We start from the raw sequence: 20,750 nt of genomic DNA on the forward strand, positions 1-20,750 counted from the left end.
ATTTACTACAACTGTATCTGACGCTTGAGGGTGGTAGCCAGCGCCACTTAAACTACACGGGGAGAAGGGGACCTTATTTTTCAACCCCCGGGACGTGACGCGAACGTCTAAAGCCTGTCATAAACCGCTAACTTTCGGGAAACCCTCTCATGCTACCTTGGCATCAAGGCTGCCGGAACCGAGGCCCTCGCTAAGCTTTCGCACGATAATAGGGTTCAGAAATGAGGGGCTCGTTAGGAAATACAGAAATAAATGCCGGCAGTCTACAACGCCAAAGAAGGCATAGGGGAATGATTAGACTATTTTGTATCGTTAGTGACGTTACATTTTTTTTTGGTTATATTTACATGAGAAAGAAAGAAAGAAAAACACGCGCCCAGAGTGGGGACCGAACCCACGCCTTTCGATTAGATCTCGAATGCCTTACCAATTCGGCCATCTGGGCGACTGTGTTCTCCGTCACTTTCTGGGGTATTTATATTTACTCCAACTGTATCTGACGCTTGAGGGCTGTAGCCTGCGCCACTTAGACTACACGGGCAGAAGGGGACCTTCTTTTTCAACCCCCGGGGCGTGACGCGAACGTCTACAGCCTGTCATAAGCGGATATTTGGTGGAAAACCCTCTTATGCTACCTTGGCATCAAGGCTGCCAGAACCTAGGCCCTCGGTAAGCTTTCGCACGATAATAGGGTTCAGAAATGAGGGGCTCGTTAGGAAATACAGAAAAAAATGCCGGCCGTCTACAACGCCAAAGAAGGCATAGGGGATAGACTATTTTTTATCGTTAGTGACGTTACATTTTTTTTTGTTATTATTTACATGTGAAAGAAAGAAAGAAAAACACGGGCCCAGAGTGGGGACCGAACCCACGCCTTTCTATTAGATCTCGAATGCCTTACCAATTCGGCTATCTGGGCGACTGTGTTCTCCGTCACTTTCTGGGGTATTTATATATACTACAACTGTATCTGACGCTTGAGGGTGGTAGCCAGCGCCACTTAGACTACACGGGGAGAAGGGGACCTTCTTTTTCAACCCCCGGGGCGTGACGCGAACGTCTACAGCCTGTCATAAGCGGCTAACTGGCGGGCAACCCTCTTATGCTACCTTGGCATCAAGGCTGCCAGAACCGAGGCCCTCGCTAAGCTTTCGCACGATAATAGGGTTCAGAAATGAGGGGCTCGTTAGGAAATACAGAAATAAATGCCGGCAGTCTACAATGCCAAAGAAGGCATAGGGGAATGATTAGACTATTTTTTATCGTTAATGACGTTACAATTTTTTTATTATTATTTACATGAGAAAGAAAGAAAGAAAAACACGCGCCCAGAGTGGGGACCGAACCCACGCCTTTCTATAAGATCTCGAATGCCTTACCAATTCGGCTATCTGGGCGACTGTGTTCTCCGTCACTTTCTGGGGTATTTATATATACTACAACTGTATCTGACGCTTGAGGGTGGTAGCCAGCGCCACTTAGACTACACGGGGAGAAGGGGACCTTCTTTTTCAACCCCCGGGGCGTGACGCGAACGTCTACAGCCTGTCATAAGCGGCTAACTGGCTGGAAACCCTCTTATGCTACCTTGGCATCAAGGTTGCCAGAACCGAGGCCCTCGCTAAGCTTTCGCACGATAATAGGGTTCAGAAATGAGGGGCTCGTTAGGAAATACAGAAATAAATGCCGGCAGTCTACAATGCCAAAGAAGGCATAGGGGAATGATTAGACTATTTTTTATCGTTAGTGACGTTACAATTTTTTTATTATTATTTACATGAGAAAGAAAGAAAGAAAAACACGCGCCCAGAGTGGGGACCGAACCCACGCCATTTGATTAGATCTCGAATGCCTTACCAATTCGGCTATCTGGGCGACTGTGTTCTCCGTCACTTTCAGGGGTATTTATATTTACTACAACTGTATCTGACGCTTGAGGGTGGTAGCCAGCGCCACTTAAACTACACGGGGAGAAGGGGACCGTATTTTTCAACCCCCGGGACGTGACGCGAACGTCTACAGCCTGTCATAAACCGCTAACTTTCGGGAAACCCTCTCATGCTACCTTGGCATCAAGGCTGCCGGAACCGAGGCCCTCGCTAAGCTTTCGCACGATAATAGGGTTCAGAAATGAGGGGCTCGTTAGGAAATACAGAAATAAATGCCGGCAGTCTACAATGCCAAAGAAGGCATAGGGGAATGATTAGACTATTTTTTATCGTTAGTGACGTTACAATTTTTTTATTATTATTTACATGCGAAAGAAATAAAGAAAAACACGCGCCCAGAGTGGGGACCGAACCCACGCCATTTGATTAGATCTCGAATGCCTTACCAATTCGGCTATCTGGGCGACTGTGTTCTCCGTCACTTTCATGGGTATTTATATTTACTACAACTGTATCTGACGCTTGAGGGTGGTAGCCAGCGCCACTTAAACTACACGGGGAGAAGGGGACCTTATTTTTCAACCCCCGGGACGTGACGCGAACGTCTAAAGCCTGTCATAAACCGCTAACTTTCGGGAAACCCTCTCATGCTACCTTGGCATCAAGGCTGCCGGAACCGAGGCCCTCGCTAAGCTTTCGCACGATAATAGGGTTCAGAAATGAGGGGCTCGTTAGGAAATACAGAAATAAATGCCGGCAGTCTACAACGCCAAAGAAGGCATAGGGGAATGATTAGACTATTTTGTATCGTTAGTGACGTTACATTTTTTTTTGGTAATATTTACATGAGAAAGAAAGAAAGAAAAACACGCGCCCAGAGTGGGGACCGAACCCACGCCTTTCGATTAGATCTCGAATGCCTTACCAATTCGGCCATCTGGGCGACTGTGTTCTCCGTCACTTTCTGGGGTATTTATATTTACTCCAACTGTATCTGACGCTTGAGGGCTGTAGCCTGCGCCACTTAGACTACACGGGCAGAAGGGGACCTTCTTTTTCAACCCCCGGGGCGTGACGCGAACGTCTACAGCCTGTCATAAGCGGATATTTGGTGGAAAACCCTCTTATGCTACCTTGGCATCAAGGCTGCCAGAACCGAGGCCCTCGGTAAGCTTTCGCACGATAATAGGGTTCAGAAATGAGGGGCTCGTTAGGAAATACAGAAAAAAATGCCGGCCGTCTACAACGCCAAAGAAGGCATAGGGGATAGACTATTTTTTATCGTTAGTGACGTTACATTTTTTTTTGTTATTATTTACATGTGAAAGAAAGAAAGAAAAACACGGGCCCAGAGTGGGGACCGAACCCACGCCTTTCTATTAGATCTCGAATGCCTTACCAATTCGGCTATCTGGGCGACTGTGTTCTCCGTCACTTTCTGGGGTATTTATATATACTACAACTGTATCTGACGCTTGAGGGTGGTAGCCAGCGCCACTTAGACTACACGGGGAGAAGGGGACCTTCTTTTTCAACCCCCGGGGCGTGACGCGAACGTCTACAGCCTGTCATAAGCGGCTAACTGGCGGGAAACCCTCTTATGCTACCTTGGCATCAAGGCTGCCAGAACCGAGGCCCTCGCTAAGCTTTCGCACGATAATAGGGTTCAGAAATGAGGGGCTCGTTAGGAAATACAGAAATAAATGCCGGCAGTCTACAATGCCAAAGAAGGCATAGGGGAATGATTAGACTATTTTTTATCGTTAATGACGTTACAATTTTTTTATTATTATTTACATGAGAAAGAAAGAAAGAAAAACACGCGCCCAGAGTGGGGACCGAACCCACGCCTTTCGATTAGATCTCGAATGCCTTACCAATTCGGCTATCTGGGCGACTGTGTTCTCCGTCACTTTCTGGGTATTTATATTTACTAAAACTGTATCTGACGCTTGAGGGTGGTAGCGAGCGCCACTTAGACTACACGGGGAGAAGGGGACCTTCTTTTTCAACCCCCGGGGCGTGACACGAACGTCTACAGCCTCTCATAAGCGGCTAACTGGCGGGAAACCCTCTTATGCTACCTTGGCATCAAGGCTGCCAGAACCGAGGCCCTCGCTAAGCTTTCGCACGATTATAGGGTGCAGAAATGAGGGGCTCGTTAGGAAATACAGAAATAAATGCCAGCCGTCTACAACGCCAAAGAAGGCATATGGGATGGACTATTTTTAATCGTTAGTGACGTTACATTTTTTTGTTATTATTTACATGAGAAAGAAAGAAAGAAAAACACGCGCCCAGAGTGGGGACCGAACCCACGCCATTTGATTAGATCTCGAATGCCTTACCAATTCGGCTATCTGGGCGACTGTGTTCTCCGTCACTTTCAGGGGTATTTATATTTACTACAACTGTATCTGACGCTTGAGGGTGGTAGCCAGCGCCACTTAAACTACACGGGGAGAAGGGGACCGTATTTTTCAACCCCCGGGACGTGACGCGAACGTCTACAGCCTGTCATAAACCGCTAACTTTCGGGAAACCCTCTCATGCTACCTTGGCATCAAGGCTGCCGGAACCGAGGCCCTCGCTAAGCTTTCGCACGATAATAGGGTTCAGAAATGAGGGGCTCGTTAGGAAATACAGAAATAAATGCCGGCAGTCTACAACGCCAAAGAAGGCATAGGGGAATGATTAGACTATTTTGTATCGTTAGTGACGTTACATTTTTTTTGGTAATATTTACATGAGAAAGAAAGAAAGAAAAACGCGCCCAGAGTGGGGACCGAACCCACGCCTTTCGATTAGATCTCGAATGCCTTACCAATTCGGCTATCTGGGCGACTGTGTTCTCCGTCACTTTCTGGGGTATTTATATTTACTACAACTGTATCTGACGCTTGAGGGTTGTAGCCTGCGCCACTTAGACTACACGGGCAGAAGGGGACCTTCTTTTTCAACCCCCGGGGCGTGACGCGAACGTCTACAGCCTGTCATAAGCGGATATTTGGTGGAAAACCCTCTTATGCTACATTGGCATCAAGGCTGCCAGAACCGAGGCCCTCGGTAAGCTTTCGCACGATAATAGGGTTCAGAAATGAGGGGCTCGTTAGGAAATACAGAAATAAATGCCGGCCGTCTACAACGCCAAAGAAGGCATAGGGGATAGACTATTTTTTATCGTTAGTGACGTTACATTTTTTTTTTGTTATTATTTACATGTGAAAGAAAGAAAGAAAAACACGCGCCCAGAGTGGGGACCGAACCCACGCCTTTCTATTAGATCTCGAATGCCTTACCAATTCGGCTATCTGGGCGACTGTGTTCTCCGTCACTTTCTGGGGTAGTTATATTTACTAAAACTGTATCTGACGCTTGAGGGTGGTAGCCAGCGCCACTTAGACTACACGGGGAGAAGGGGACCTTCTTTTTCAACCCCCGGGGCGTGACACGAACGTCTACAGCCTGTCATAAGCGGCTAACTGGCGGGAAACCCTCTTATGCTACCGTGGCATCATGGCAGCCAGAACCGAGGCCCTCGCTAAGCTTTCGCACGAATATAGGGTTCAGAAATGAGGGGCTCGTTAGGAAATACAGAAGTAAATGCCAGCAGCCTACAACGCCAAAGAAGGCATAGGGGAATGATTAGACAATTTTTTATCGTTAGTGACGTTACATTTTTTTTTTGTTATTATTTACATGAGAAAGAAAGAAAGAAAAACACGCGCCCAGAGTGGGGACCGAACCCACGCCATTCGATTAGATCTCGAATGCCTTACGAATTCGGCTATCTGGGTGACTGTGTTCTCCGTGACTTTCTGGGGTATTTATATTTACTACAACTGTATCTGACGCTTGAGGGTGGTAGCCAGCGCCACTTAGACTGCACGGGGAGAAGGGGACCTTCTTTTTCAACCCCCGGGGCGTGACTCGAACGTCTACAGCCTGTCATAAGCGGCTAACTGGCGGGAAACCCTCTTATGCTACCTTGGCATCAAGGCTGCCAGAACCGAGGCCCTCGCTAAGCTTTCGCACGATAATAGGGTTCAGAAATGAGGGGCTCGTTAGGAAATACAGAAATAAATGCCGGCAGTCTACAACGCCAAAGAAGGCATAGGGGAATGATTAGACTATTTTTTATCGTTAGTGACGTTACATTTTTTTTGTTATTTTTACATGAGAAAGAAAGAAAGAAAAACACGCGCCCAGAGTGGGGACCGAACCCACGCCTTTCGATTAGATGTCGAATGCCTTACCAATTCGGCTATCTGGGCGACTGTGTTCTCCGTCACTTTCTGGGGTATTTATATTCACTCCAACTGTATCTGACGCTTGAGGGTGGTAGCCAGCGCCACTTAGACTACACGGGGAGAAGGGGACCTTCTTTTTCAACCCCCGGGGCGTGACACGATCGTCTACAGCCGGTCATAAGCGGCTAACTTGCGGGAAACCCTCTTATGCTACCTTGGCATCAAGGCTGCCAGAACCGAGGCCCTCGCTAAGCTTTTGCACGATAATAGGGTTCAGAAATGAGGGGCTCGTTAGGAAATACAGAAATAAATGCCGGCAGTCTACAACGCCAAAGAAGGCATAGGGGAGTGATTCGACTATTTTTTATCGTTAGTGACGTTACATTTTTTTGGTATTATTTACATGAGAAAGAAAGAAAGAAAAACACGCACCCAGAGTGGGGACCGAACCCACGCCTTTCGATTAGATCTCGTATGCCTTACCAATTCGGCTATCTGGGCGACTGTGTTCTCCGTCACTTTCTGGGGTATTTATATATACTACAACTGTATCTGACGCTTGAGGGTGGTAGCCAGCGCCACTTAGACTACACGGGGAGAAGGGGACCTTCTTTTTCAACCCCGGGGGCGTGATGCGAACGTCTACAGCCTGTCATAAGCGGATAACTGGCGGGAAACCCTCTTATGCTACCTTGGCATCAAGGTTGCCAGAACCGAGGCCCTCGCTAAGCTTTCGCACGATAATAGGGTTCAGAAATGAGGGGCTCGTTAGGAAATACAGAAATAAATGCCGGCAGTCTACAATGCCAAAGAAGGCATAGGGGAATGATTAGACTATTTTTTATCGTTAGTGACGTTACAATTTTTTTATTATTATTTACATGCGAAAGAAATAAAGAAAAACACGCGCCCAGAGTGGGGACCGAACCCACGCCATTTGATTAGATCTCGAATGCCTTACCAATTCGGCTATCTGGGCGACTGTGTTCTCCGTCACTTTCATGGGTATTTATATTTACTACAACTGTATCTGACGCTTGAGGGTGGTAGCCAGCGCCACTTAAACTACACGGGGAGAAGGGGACCTTATTTTTCAACCCCCGGGACGTGACGCGAACGTCTACAGCCTGTCATAAGCGGCTAACTGGCGGGAAACCCTCTTATGCTACCTTGGCATCAAGGCTGCCAGAACCGAGGCCCTCGCTAAGCTTTCGCACGATAATAGGGTTCAGAAATGAGGGGCTCGTTAGGAAATACAGAAATAAATGCCGGCAGTCTACAATGCCAAAGAAGGCATAGGGGAATGATTAGACTATTTTTTATCGTTAATGACGTTACAATTTTTTTATTATTATTTACATGAGAAAGAAAGAAAGAAAAACACGCGCCCAGAGTGGGGACCGAACCCACGCCTTTCGATTAGATCTCGAATGCCTTACCAATTCGGCTATCTGGGCGACTGTGTTCTCCGTCACTTTCTGGGTATTTATATTTACTAAAACTGTATCTGACGCTTGAGGGTGGTAGCGAGCGCCACTTAGACTACACGGGGAGAAGGGGACCTTCTTTTTCAACCCCCGGGGCGTGACACGAACGTCTACAGCCTCTCATAAGCGGCTAACTGGCGGGAAACCCTCTTATGCTACCTTGGCATCAAGGCTGCCAGAACCGAGGCCCTCGCTAAGCTTTCGCACGATTATAGGGTGCAGAAATGAGGGGCTCGTTAGGAAATACAGAAATAAATGCCAGTCGTCTACAACGCCAAAGAAGGCATATGGGATGGACTATTTTTAATCGTTAGTGACGTTACATTTTTTTGTTATTATTTACATGAGAAAGAAAGAAAGAAAAACACGCGCCCAGAGTGGGGACCGAACCCACGCCTTTCGATTAGATCTCGAATGCCTTACCAATTCGGCTATCTGGGCGACTGTGTTCTCCGTCACTTTCTGGGTATTTATATTTACTAAAACTGTATCTGACGCTTGAGGGTGGTAGCGAGCGCCACTTAGACTACACGGGGAGAAGGGGACCTTCTTTTTCAACCCCCGGGGCGTGACACGAACGTCTACAGCCTCTCATAAGCGGCTAACTGGCGGGAAACCCTCTTATGCTACCTTGGCATCAAGGCTGCCAGAACCGAGGCCCTCGCTAAGCTTTCGCACGATTATAGGGTGCAGAAATGAGGGGCTCGTTAGGAAATACAGAAATAAATGCCAGCCGTCTACAACGCCAAAGAAGGCATATGGGATGGACTATTTTTAATCGTTAGTGACGTTACATTTTTTTGTTATTATTTACATGAGAAAGAAAGAAAGAAAAACACGCGCCCAGAGTGGGGACCGAACCCACGCCATTTGATTAGATCTCGAATGCCTTACCAATTCGGCTATCTGGGCGACTGTGTTCTCCGTCACTTTCAGGGGTATTTATATTTACTACAACTGTATCTGACGCTTGAGGGTGGTAGCCAGCGCCACTTAAACTACACGGGGAGAAGGGGACCGTATTTTTCAACCCCCGGGACGTGACGCGAACGTCTACAGCCTGTCATAAACCGCTAACTTTCGGGAAACCCTCTCATGCTACCTTGGCATCAAGGCTGCCGGAACCGAGGCCCTCGCTAAGCTTTCGCACGATAATAGGGTTCAGAAATGAGGGGCTCGTTAGGAAATACAGAAATAAATGCCGGCAGTCTACAACGCCAAAGAAGGCATAGGGGAATGATTAGACTATTTTGTATCGTTAGTGACGTTACATTTTTTTGGTAATATTTACATGAGAAAGAAAGAAAGAAAAACGCGCCCAGAGTGGGGACCGAACCCACGCCTTTCGATTAGATCTCGAATGCCTTACCAATTCGGCTATCTGGGCGACTGTGTTCTCCGTCACTTTCTGGGGTATTTATATTTACTACAACTGTATCTGACGCTTGAGGGTTGTAGCCTGCGCCACTTAGACTACACGGGCAGAAGGGGACCTTCTTTTTCAACCCCCGGGGCGTGACGCGAACGTCTACAGCCTGTCATAAGCGGATATTTGGTGGAAAACCCTCTTATGCTACATTGGCATCAAGGCTGCCAGAACCGAGGCCCTCGGTAAGCTTTCGCACGATAATAGGGTTCAGAAATGAGGGGCTCGTTAGGAAATACAGAAATAAATGCCGGCCGTCTACAACGCCAAAGAAGGCATAGGGGATAGACTATTTTTTATCGTTAGTGACGTTACATTTTTTTTTTGTTATTATTTACATGTGAAAGAAAGAAAGAAAAACACGCGCCCAGAGTGGGGACCGAACCCACGCCTTTCTATTAGATCTCGAATGCCTTACCAATTCGGCTATCTGGGCGACTGTGTTCTCCGTCACTTTCTGGGGTAGTTATATTTACTAAAACTGTATCTGACGCTTGAGGGTGGTAGCCAGCGCCACTTAGACTACACGGGGAGAAGGGGACCTTCTTTTTCAACCCCCGGGGCGTGACACGAACGTCTACAGCCTGTCATAAGCGGCTAACTGGCGGGAAACCCTCTTATGCTACCGTGGCATCATGGCAGCCAGAACCGAGGCCCTCGCTAAGCTTTCGCACGAATATAGGGTTCAGAAATGAGGGGCTCGTTAGGAAATACAGAAGTAAATGCCAGCAGCCTACAACGCCAAAGAAGGCATAGGGGAATGATTAGACAATTTTTTATCGTTAGTGACGTTACATTTTTTTTTTGTTATTATTTACATGAGAAAGAAAGAAAGAAAAACACGCGCCCAGAGTGGGGACCGAACCCACGCCATTCGATTAGATCTCGAATGCCTTACGAATTCGGCTATCTGGGTGACTGTGTTCTCCGTGACTTTCTGGGGTATTTATATTTACTACAACTGTATCTGACGCTTGAGGGTGGTAGCCAGCGCCACTTAGACTGCACGGGGAGAAGGGGACCTTCTTTTTCAACCCCCGGGGCGTGACTCGAACGTCTACAGCCTGTCATAAGCGGCTAACTGGCGGGAAACCCTCTTATGCTACCTTGGCATCAAGGCTGCCAGAACCGAGGCCCTCGCTAAGCTTTCGCACGATAATAGGGTTCAGAAATGAGGGGCTCGTTAGGAAATACAGAAATAAATGCCGGCAGTCTACAACGCCAAAGAAGGCATAGGGGAATGATTAGACTATTTTTTATCGTTAGTGACGTTACATTTTTTTTGTTATTTTTACATGAGAAAGAAAGAAAGAAAAACACGCGCCCAGAGTGGGGACCGAACCCACGCCTTTCGATTAGATGTCGAATGCCTTACCAATTCGGCTATCTGGGCGACTGTGTTCTCCGTCACTTTCTGGGGTATTTATATTCACTCCAACTGTATCTGACGCTTGAGGGTGGTAGCCAGCGCCACTTAGACTACACGGGGAGAAGGGGACCTTCTTTTTCAACCCCCGGGTCGTGACACGATCGTCTACAGCCGGTCATAAGCGGCTAACTTGCGGGAAACCCTCTTATGCTACCTTGGCATCAAGGCTGCCAGAACCGAGGCCCTCGCTAAGCTTTTGCACGATAATAGGGTTCAGAAATGAGGGGCTCGTTAGGAAATACAGAAATAAATGCCGGCAGTCTACAACGCCAAAGAAGGCATAGGGGAGTGATTCGACTATTTTTTATCGTTAGTGACGTTACATTTTTTTGGTATTATTTACATGAGAAAGAAAGAAAGAAAAACACGCACCCAGAGTGGGGACCGAACCCACGCCTTTCGATTAGATCTCGTATGCCTTACCAATTCGGCTATCTGGGCGACTGTGTTCTCCGTCACTTTCTGGGGTATTTATATATACTACAACTGTATCTGACGCTTGAGGGTGGTAGCCAGCGCCACTTAGACTACACGGGGAGAAGGGGACCTTCTTTTTCAACCCCGGGGGCGTGATGCGAACGTCTACAGCCTGTCATAAGCGGATAACTGGCGGGAAACCCTCTTATGCTACCTTGGCATCAAGGTTGCCAGAACCGAGGCCCTCGCTAAGCTTTCGCACGATAATAGGGTTCAGAAATGAGGGGCTCGTTAGGAAATACAGAAATAAATGCCGGCAGTCTACAATGCCAAAGAAGGCATAGGGGAATGATTAGACTATTTTTTATCGTTAGTGACGTTACAATTTTTTTATTATTATTTACATGCGAAAGAAATAAAGAAAAACACGCGCCCAGAGTGGGGACCGAACCCACGCCATTTGATTAGATCTCGAATGCCTTACCAATTCGGCTATCTGGGCGACTGTGTTCTCCGTCACTTTCATGGGTATTTATATTTACTACAACTGTATCTGACGCTTGAGGGTGGTAGCCAGCGCCACTTAAACTACACGGGGAGAAGGGGACCTTATTTTTCAACCCCCGGGACGTGACGCGAACGTCTAAAGCCTGTCATAAACCGCTAACTTTTGGGAAACCCTCTCATGCTACCTTGGCATCAAGGCTGCCGGAACCGAGGCCCTCGCTAAGCTTTCGCACGATAATAGGGTTCAGAAATGAGGGGCTCGTTAGGAAATACAGAAATAAATGCCGGCAGTCTACAACGCCAAAGAAGGCATAGGGGAATGATTAGACTATTTTGTATCGTTAGTGACGTTACATTTTTTTTGGTAATATTTACATGAGAAAGAAAGAAAGAAAAACACGCGCCCAGAGTGGGGACCGAACCCACGCCTTTCGATTAGATCTCGAATGCCTTACCAATTCGGCCATCTGGGCGACTGTGTTCTCCGTCACTTTCTGGGGTATTTATATTTACTCCAACTGTATCTGACGCTTGAGGGCTGTAGCCTGCGCCACTTAGACTACACGGGAGAAGGGGACCTTCTTTTTCAACCCCCGGGGCGTGACGCGAACGTCTACAGCCTGTCATAAGCGGATATTTGGTGGAAAACCCTCTTATGCTACCTTGGCATCAAGGCTGCCAGAACCGAGGCCCTCGGTAAGCTTTCGCACGATAATAGGGTTCAGAAATGAGGGGCTCGTTAGGAAATACAGAAAAAAATGCCGGCCGTCTACAACGCCAAAGAAGGCATAGGGGATTGACTATTTTTTATCGTTAGTGACGTTACATTTTTTTTTGTTATTATTTACATGTGAAAGAAAGAAAGAAAAACACGGGCCCAGAGTGGGGACCGAACCCACGCCTTTCTATTAGATCTCGAATGCCTTACCAATTCGGCTATCTGGGCGACTGTGTTCTCCGTCACTTTCTGGGGTATTTATATACACTACAACTGTATCTGACGCTTGAGGGTGGTAGCCAGCGCCACTTAGACTACACGGGGAGAAGGGGACCTTCTTTTTCAACCCCCGGGGCGTGACGCGAACGTCTACAGCCTGTCATAAGCGGCTAACTGGCGGGCAACCCTCTTATGCTACCTTGGCATCAAGGCTGCCAGAACCGAGGCCCTCGCTAAGCTTTCGCACGATAATAGGGTTCAGAAATGAGGGGCTCGTTAGGAAATACAGAAATAAATGCCGGCAGTCTACAATGCCAAAGAAGGCATAGGGGAATGATTAGACTATTTTTTATCGTTAATGACGTTACAATTTTTTTATTATTATTTACATGAGAAAGAAAGAAAGAAAAACACGCGCCCAGAGTGGGGACCGAACCCACGCCTTTCGATTAGATCTCGAATGCCTTACCAATTCGGCTATCTGGGCGACTGTGTTCTCCGTCACTTTCTGGGTATTTATATTTACTAAAACTGTATCTGACGCTTGAGGGTGGTAGCGAGCGCCACTTAGACTACACGGGGAGAAGGGGACCTTCTTTTTCAACCCCCGGGGCGTGACACGAACGTCTACAGCCTCTCATAAGCGGCTAACTGGCGGGAAACCCTCTTATGCTACCTTGGCATCAAGGCTGCCAGAACCGAGGCCCTCGCTAAGCTTTCGCACGATAATAGGGTGCAGAAATGAGGGGCTCGTTAGGAAATACAGAAATAAATGCCAGCCGTCTACAACGCCAAAGAAGGCATATGGGATGGACTATTTTTTATCGTTAGTGACGTTACATTTTTTTGTTATTATTTACATGAGAAAGAAAGAAAGAAAAACACACGCCCAGAGTGGGGACCGAACCCACGCCTTTCTATAAGATCTCGAATGCCTTACCAATTCGGCTATCTGGGCGACTGTGTTCTCCGTCACTTTCTGGGGTATTTATATTTACTACAACTGTATCTGACGCTTGAGGGTGGTAGCCAGCGCCACTTAGACTACACGGGGAGAAGGGGACCTTCTTTTTCAACCCCCGGGGCGTGACGCGAACGTCTACAGCCTGTCATAAGCGGCTAACTGGCTGGAAACCCTCTTATGCTACCTTGGCATCAAGGTTGCCAGAACCGAGGCCCTCGCTAAGCTTTCGCACGATAATAGGGTTCAGAAATGAGGGGCTCGTTAGGAAATACAGAAATAAATGCCGGCAGTCTACAATGCCAAAGAAGGCATAGGGGAATGATTAGACTATTTTTTATCGTTAGTGACGTTACAATTTTTTTATTATTATTTACATGAGAAAGAAAGAAAGAAAAACACGCGCCCAGAGTGGGGACCGAACCCACGCCATTTGATTAGATCTCGAATGCCTTACCAATTCGGCTATCTGGGCGACTGTGTTCTCCGTCACTTTCAGGGGTATTTATATTTACTACAACTGTATCTGACGCTTGAGGGTGGTAGCCAGCGCCACTTAAACTACACGGGGAGAAGGGGACCGTATTTTTCAACCCCCGGGACGTGACGCGAACGTCTACAGCCTGTCATAAACCGCTAACTTTCGGGAAACCCTCTCATGCTACCTTGGCATCAAGGCTGCCGGAACCGAGGCCCTCGCTAAGCTTTCGCACGATAATAGGGTTCAGAAATGAGGGGCTCGTTAGGAAATACAGAAATAAATGCCGGCAGTCTACAACGCCAAAGAAGGCATAGGGGAATGATTAGACTATTTTGTATCGTTAGTGACGTTACATTTTTTTTGGTAATATTTACATGAGAAAGAAAGAAAGAAAAACGCGCCCAGAGTGGGGACCGAACCCACGCCTTTCGATTAGATCTCGAATGCCTTACCAATTCGGCTATCTGGGCGACTGTGTTCTCCGTCACTTTCTGGGGTATTTATATTTACTACAACTGTATCTGACGCTTGAGGGTTGTAGCCTGCGCCACTTAGACTACACGGGCAGAAGGGGACCTTCTTTTTGAACCCCCGGGGCGTGACGCGAACGTCTACAGCCTGTCATAAGCGGATATTTGGTGGAAAACCCTCTTATGCTACTTTGGCATCAAGGCTGCCAGAACCGAGGCCCTCGGTAAGCTTTCGCACGATAATAGGGTTCAGAAATGAGGGGCTCGTTAGGAAATACAGAAATAAATGCCGGCCGTCTACAACACCAAAGAAGGCATAGGGGATAGACTATTTTTTATCGTTAGTGACGTTACATTTTTTTTTTATTATTTACATGTGAAAGAAAGAAAGAAAAACACGCGCCCAGAGTGGGGACCGAACCCACGACTTTCTATTAGATCTCGAATGCCTTACCAATTCGGCTATCTGGGCGACTGTGTTCTCCGTCACTTTCTGGGGTAGTTATATTTACTAAAACTGTATCTGACGCTTGAGGGTGGTAGCCAGCGCCACTTAGACTACACGGGGAGAAGGGGACCTTCTTTTTCAACCCCCGGGGCGTGACACGAACGTCTACAGCCTGTCATAAGCGGCTAACTGGCGGGAAACCCTCTTATGCTACCGTGGCATCAAGGCAGCCAGAACCGAGGCCCTCGCTAAGCTTTCGCACGAATATAGGGTTCAGAAATGAGGGGCTCGTTAGGAAATACAGAAGTAAATGCCAGCAGCCTACAACGCCAAAGAAGGCATAGGGGAATGATTAGACAATTTTTTATCGTTAGTGACGTTACATTTTTTTTTTGTTATTATTTACATGAGAAAGAAAGAAAGAAAAACACGCGCCCAGAGTGGGGACCGAACCCACGCCATTCGATTAGATCTCGAATGCCTTACGAATTCGGCTATCTGGGTGACTGTGTTCTCCGTGACTTTCTGGGGTATTTATATTTACTACAACTGTATCTGACGCTTGAGGGTGGTAGCCAGCGCCACTTAGACTGCACGGGGAGAAGGGGACCTTCTTTTTCAACCCCCGCGGCGTGACTCGAACGTCTACAGCCTGTCATAAGCGGCTAACTGGCGGGAAACCCTCTTATGCTACCTTGGCATCAAGGCTGCTAGAACCGAGGCCCTCGCTAAGCTTTCGCACGATAATAGGGTTCAGAAATGAGGGGCTCGTTAGGAAATACAGAAATAAATGCCGGCAGTCTACAACGCCAAAGAAGGCATAGGGGAATGATTAGACTATTTTTTATCGTTAGTGACGTTACATTTTTTTTGTTATTTTTACATGAGAAAGAAAGAAAGAAAAACACGCGCCCAGAGTGGGGACCGAACCCACGCCTTTCGATTAGATGTCGAATGCCTTACCAATTCGGCTATCTGGGCGACTGTGTTCTCCGTCACTTTCTGGGGTATTTATATTCACTCCAACTGTATCTGACGCTTGAGGGTGGTAGCCAGCGCCACTTAGACTACACGGGGAGAAGGGGACCTTCTTTTTCAACCCCCGGGGCGTGACACGATCGTCTACAGCCGGTCATAAGCGGCTAACTTGCGGGAAACCCTCTTATGCTACCTTGGCATCAAGGCTGCCAGAACCGAGGCCCTCGCTAAGCTTTCGCACGATAATAGGGTTCAGAAATGAGGGGCTCGTTAGGAAATACAGAAATAAATGCCGGCAGTCTACAACACCAAAGAAGGCATAGGGGAGTGATTCGACTATTTTTTATCGTTAGTGACGTTACATTTTTTTTTGTATTATTTACATGAGAAAGAAAGAAAGAAAAACACGCACCCAGAGTGGGGACCGAACCCACGCCTTTCGATTAGATCTCGTATGCCTTACCAATTCGGCTATCTGGGCGACTGTGTTCTCCGTCACTTTCTGGGGTATTTATATATACTACAACTGTATCTGACGCTTGAGGGTGGTAGCCAGCGCCACTTAGACTACACGGGGAGAAGGGGACCTTCTTTTTCAACCCCGGGGGCGTGATGCGAACGTCTACAGCCTGTCATAAGCGGCTAACTGGCGGGAAACCCTCTTATGCTACCTTGGCATCAAGGTTGCCAGAACCGAGGCCCTCGCTAAGCTTTCGCACGATAATAGGGTTCAGAAATGAGGGGCTCGTTAGGAAATACAGAAATAAATGCCGGCAGTCTACAATGCCAAAGAAGGCATAGGGGAATGATTAGACTATTTTTTATCGTTAGTGACGTTACAATTTTTTTATTATTATTTACATGCGAAAGAAATAAAGAAAAACACGCGCCCAGAGTGGGGACCGAACCCACGCCATTTGATTAGATCTCGAATGCCTTACCAATTCGGCTATCTGGGCGACTGTGTTCTCCGTCACTTTCATGGGTATTTATATTTACTACAACTGTATCTGACGCTTGAGGGTGGTAGCCAGCGCCACTTAAACTACACGGGGAGAAGGGGACCTTATTTTTAAACCCCCGGGACGTGACGCGAACGTCTAAAGCCTGTCATAAACCGCTAACTTTCGGGAAACCCTCTCATGCTACCTTGGCATCAAGGCTGCCGGAACCGAGGCCCTCGCTAAGCTTTCGCACGATAATAGGGTTCAGAAATGAGGGGCTCGTTAGGAAATACAGAAATAAATGCCGGCAGTCTACAACGCCAAAGAAGGCATAGGGGAATGATTAGACTATTTTGTATCGTTAGTGACGTTACATTTTTTTTTGGTAATATTTACATGAGAAAGAAAGAAAGAAAAACACGCGCCCAGAGTGGGGACCGAACCCACGCCTTTCGATTAGATCTCGAATGCCTTACCAATTCGGCCATCTGGGCGACTGTGTTCTCCGTCACTTTCTGGGGTATTTATATTTACTCCAACTGTATCTGACGCTTGAGGGCTGTAGCCTGCGCCACTTAGACTACACGGGCAGAAGGGGACCTTCTTTTTCAACCCCCGGGGCGTGACGCGAACGTCTACAGCCTGTCATAAGCGGATATTTGGTGGAAAACCCTCTTATGCTACCTTGGCATCAAGGCTGCCAGAACCGAGGCCCTCGGTAAGCTTTCGCACGATAATAGGGTTCAGAAATGAGGGGCTCGTTAGGAAATACAGAAATAAATGCCGGCAGTCTACAATGCCAAAGAAGGCATAGGGGAATGATTAGACTATTTTTTATCGTTAATGACGTTACAATTTTTTTATTATTATTTACATGAGAAAGAAAGAAAGAAAAACACGCGCCCAGAGTGGGGACCGAACCCACGCCTTTCGATTAGATCTCGAATGCCTTACCAATTCGGCTATAGGGGCGACTGTGTTCTCCGTCACTTTCTGGGTATTTATATTTACTAAAACTGTATCTGACGCTTGAGGGTGGTAGCGAGCGCCACTTAGACTACACGGGGAGAAGGGGACCTTCTTTTTCACCCCCCGGGGCGTGACACGAACGTCTACAGCCTCTCATAAGCGGCTAACTGGCGGGAAACCCTCTTATGCTACCTTGGCATCAAGGCTGCCAGAACCGAGGCCCTCGCTAAGCTTTCGCACGATAATAGGGTGCAGAAATGAGGGGCTCGTTAGGAAATACAGAAATAAATGCCAGCCGTCTACAACGCCAAAGAAGGCATATGGGATGGACTATTTTTTATCGTTAGTGACGTTACATTTTTTTGTTATTATTTACATGAGAAAGAAAGAAAGAAAAACACGCGCCCAGAGTGGGGACCGAACCCACGCCTTTCTATAAGATCTCGAATGCCTTACCAATTCGGCTATCTGGGCGACTGTGTTCTCCGTCACTTTCTGGGGTATTTATATTTACTACAACTGTATCTGACGCTTGAGGGTGGTAGCCAGCGCCACTTAGACTACACGGGGAGAAGGGGACCTTCTTTTTCAACGCCCGGGGCGTGACGCGAACGTCTACAGCCTGTCATAAGCGGCTAACTGGCTGGAAACCCTCTTATGCTACCTTGGCATCAAGGTTGCCAGAACCGAGGCCCTCGCTAAGCTTTCGCACGATAATAGGGTTCAGAAATGAGGGGCTCGTTAGGAAATACAGAAATAAATGCCGGCAGTCTACAATGCCAAAGAAGACATAGGGGAATGTTTAGACTATTTTTTATCGTTAGTGACGTTACAATTTTTTATTATTATTTACATGAGAAAGAAAGAAAGAAAAACACGCGCCCAGAGTTGAGACCGAACCCACGCCATTTGATTAGATCTCGAATGCCTTACCAATTCGGCTATCTGGGCGACTGTGTTCTCCGTCACTTTCAGGGGTATTTATATTTACTACAACTGTATCTGACGCTTGAGGGTGGTAGCCAGCGCCACTTAAACTACACGGGGAGAAGGGGACCGTATTTTTCAACCCCCGGGACGTGACGCGAACGTCTACAGCCTGTCATAAACCGCTAACTTTCGGGAAACCCTCTCATGCTACCTTGGCATCAAGGCTGCCGGAACCGAGGCCCTCGCTAAGCTTTCGCACGATAATAGGGTTCAGAAATGAGGGGCTCGTTAGGAAATACAGAAATAAATGCCGGCAGTCTACAACGCCAAAGAAGGCATAGGGGAATGATTAGACTATTTTGTATCGTTAGTGACGTTACATTTTTTTTGGTAATATTTACATGAGAAAGAAAGAAAGAAAAACGCGCCCAGAGTGGGGACCGAACCCACGCCTTTCGATTAGATCTCGAATGCCTTACCAATTCGGCTATCTGGGCGACTGTGTTCTCCGTCACTTTCTGGGGTATTTATATTTACTACAACTGTATCTGACGCTTGAGGGTTGTAGCCTGCGCCACTTAGACTACACGGGCAGAAGGGGACCTTCTTTTTCAACCCCCGGGGCGTGACGCGAACGTCTACAGCCTGTCATAAGCGGATATTTGGTGGAAAACCCTCTTATGCTACTTTGGCATCAAGGCTGCCAGAACCGAGGCCCTCGGTAAGCTTTCGCACGATAATAGGGTTCAGAAATGAGGGGCTCGTTAGGAAATACAGAAATAAATGCCGGCCGTCTACAACGCCAAAGAAGGCATAGGGGATAGACTATTTTTTATCGTTAGTGACGTTACATTTTTTTTTTGTTATTATTTACATGTGAAAGAAAGAAAGAAAAACACGCGCCCAGAGTGGGGACCGAACCCACGCCTTTCTATTAGATCTCGAATGCCTTACCAATTCGGCTATCTGGGCGACTGTGTTCTCCGTCACTTTCTGGGGTAGTTATATTTACTAAAACTGTATCTGACGCTTGAGGGTGGTAGCCAGCGCCACTTAGACTACACGGGGAGAAGGGGACCTTCTTTTTCAACCCCCGGGGCGTGACACGAACGTCTACAGCCTGTCATAAGCGGCTAACTGGCGGGAAACCCTCTTATGCTACCGTGGCATCAAGGCAGCCAGAACCGAGGCCCTCGCTAAGCTTTCGCACGAATATAGGGTTCAGAAATGAGGGGCTCGTTAGGAAATACAGAAGTAAATGCCAGCAGCCTACAACGCCAAAGAAGGCATAGGGGAATGATTAGACAATTTTTTATCGTTAGTGACGTTACAGTTTTTTTTGTTATTATTTACATGAGAAAGAAAGAAAGAAAAACACGCGCCCAGAGTGGGGACCGAACCCACGCCATTCGATTAGATCTCGAATGCCTTACGAATTCGGCTATCTGGGTGACTGTGTTCTCCGTGACTTTCTGGGGTATTTATATTTACTACAACTGTATCTGACGCTTGAGGGTGGTAGCCAGCGCCACTTAGACTGCACGGGGAGAAGGGGACCTTCTTTTTCAACCCCCGGGGCGTGACTCGAACGTCTACAGCCTGTCATAAGCGGCTAACTGGCGGGAAACCCTCTTATGCTACCTTGGCATCAAGGCTGCCAGAACCGAGGCCCTCGCTAAGCTTTCGCACGATAATAGGGTTCAGAAATGAGGGGCTCGTTAGGAAATACAGAAATAAATGCCGGCAGTCTACAACGCCAAAGAAGGCATAGGGGAATGATTAGACTATTTTTTATCGTTAGTGACGTTACATTTTTTTTTGTTATTTTTACATGAGAAAGAAAGAAAGAAAAACACGCGCCCAGAGTGGGGACCGAACCCACGCCTTTCGATTAGATGTCGAATGCCTTACCAATTCGGCTATCTGGGCGACTGTGTTCTCCGTCACTCTCTGGGGTATTTATATTTACTACGGTGGCGCCACTGGCGTCGAACAGTGCACGTATGGTTCCCCGTCGCTCTGTGCATCGAACGCTGTAAGTGCCGTTTTAAAGCTCATGCCACTGTAATTTTTGGTTCAGTGTCTCCTAAGCTCCTAAGGTCTCCATTCTGCAAAGTGGACTGTGGCTGTTTCATCAACAGAAAATCTACGACCGGCAGCACAAAGCGACCACGCCTAGGCCTAACCCAGCGGGGTAGGCCTAGCTACGAGTACGGCAGCCCTACCG

The 20,750-nt window shown here is 47.5% G+C and overlaps 4 non-coding genes across 4 annotated transcripts; all 4 read right to left on the bottom strand.

The window, feature by feature from the left end:
* Positions 1 to 6,091: 6,091 nt before the first annotated feature.
* Positions 6,092 to 6,163, bottom strand: Trnar-ucu (transfer RNA arginine (anticodon UCU)). Its single transcript has one exon. It is a non-coding gene; the product is annotated as a tRNA-Arg (tRNA).
* Positions 6,164 to 10,373: 4,210 nt separating this feature from the next.
* Positions 10,374 to 10,445, bottom strand: Trnar-ucu (transfer RNA arginine (anticodon UCU)). The gene has a single exon. It is a non-coding gene; the product is annotated as a tRNA-Arg (tRNA).
* Positions 10,446 to 15,611: 5,166 nt separating this feature from the next.
* Trnar-ucu (transfer RNA arginine (anticodon UCU)) lies at positions 15,612 to 15,683 on the bottom strand. The gene has a single exon. It is a non-coding gene; the product is annotated as a tRNA-Arg (tRNA).
* A 4,697-nt stretch (positions 15,684 to 20,380) lies between these two features.
* Trnar-ucu (transfer RNA arginine (anticodon UCU)) lies at positions 20,381 to 20,452 on the bottom strand. The gene has a single exon. It is a non-coding gene; the product is annotated as a tRNA-Arg (tRNA).
* Positions 20,453 to 20,750: the final 298 nt, after the last annotated feature.

The sequence above is a fragment of the Haemaphysalis longicornis genome, unplaced genomic scaffold, assembly GCF_048455015.1.
Source record: "Haemaphysalis longicornis isolate Haplotype H1 unplaced genomic scaffold, Haemaphysalis longicornis Haplotype H1 scaffold_11, whole genome shotgun sequence".
Taxonomy (NCBI): Eukaryota; Metazoa; Arthropoda; class Arachnida; order Ixodida; family Ixodidae; genus Haemaphysalis; species Haemaphysalis longicornis.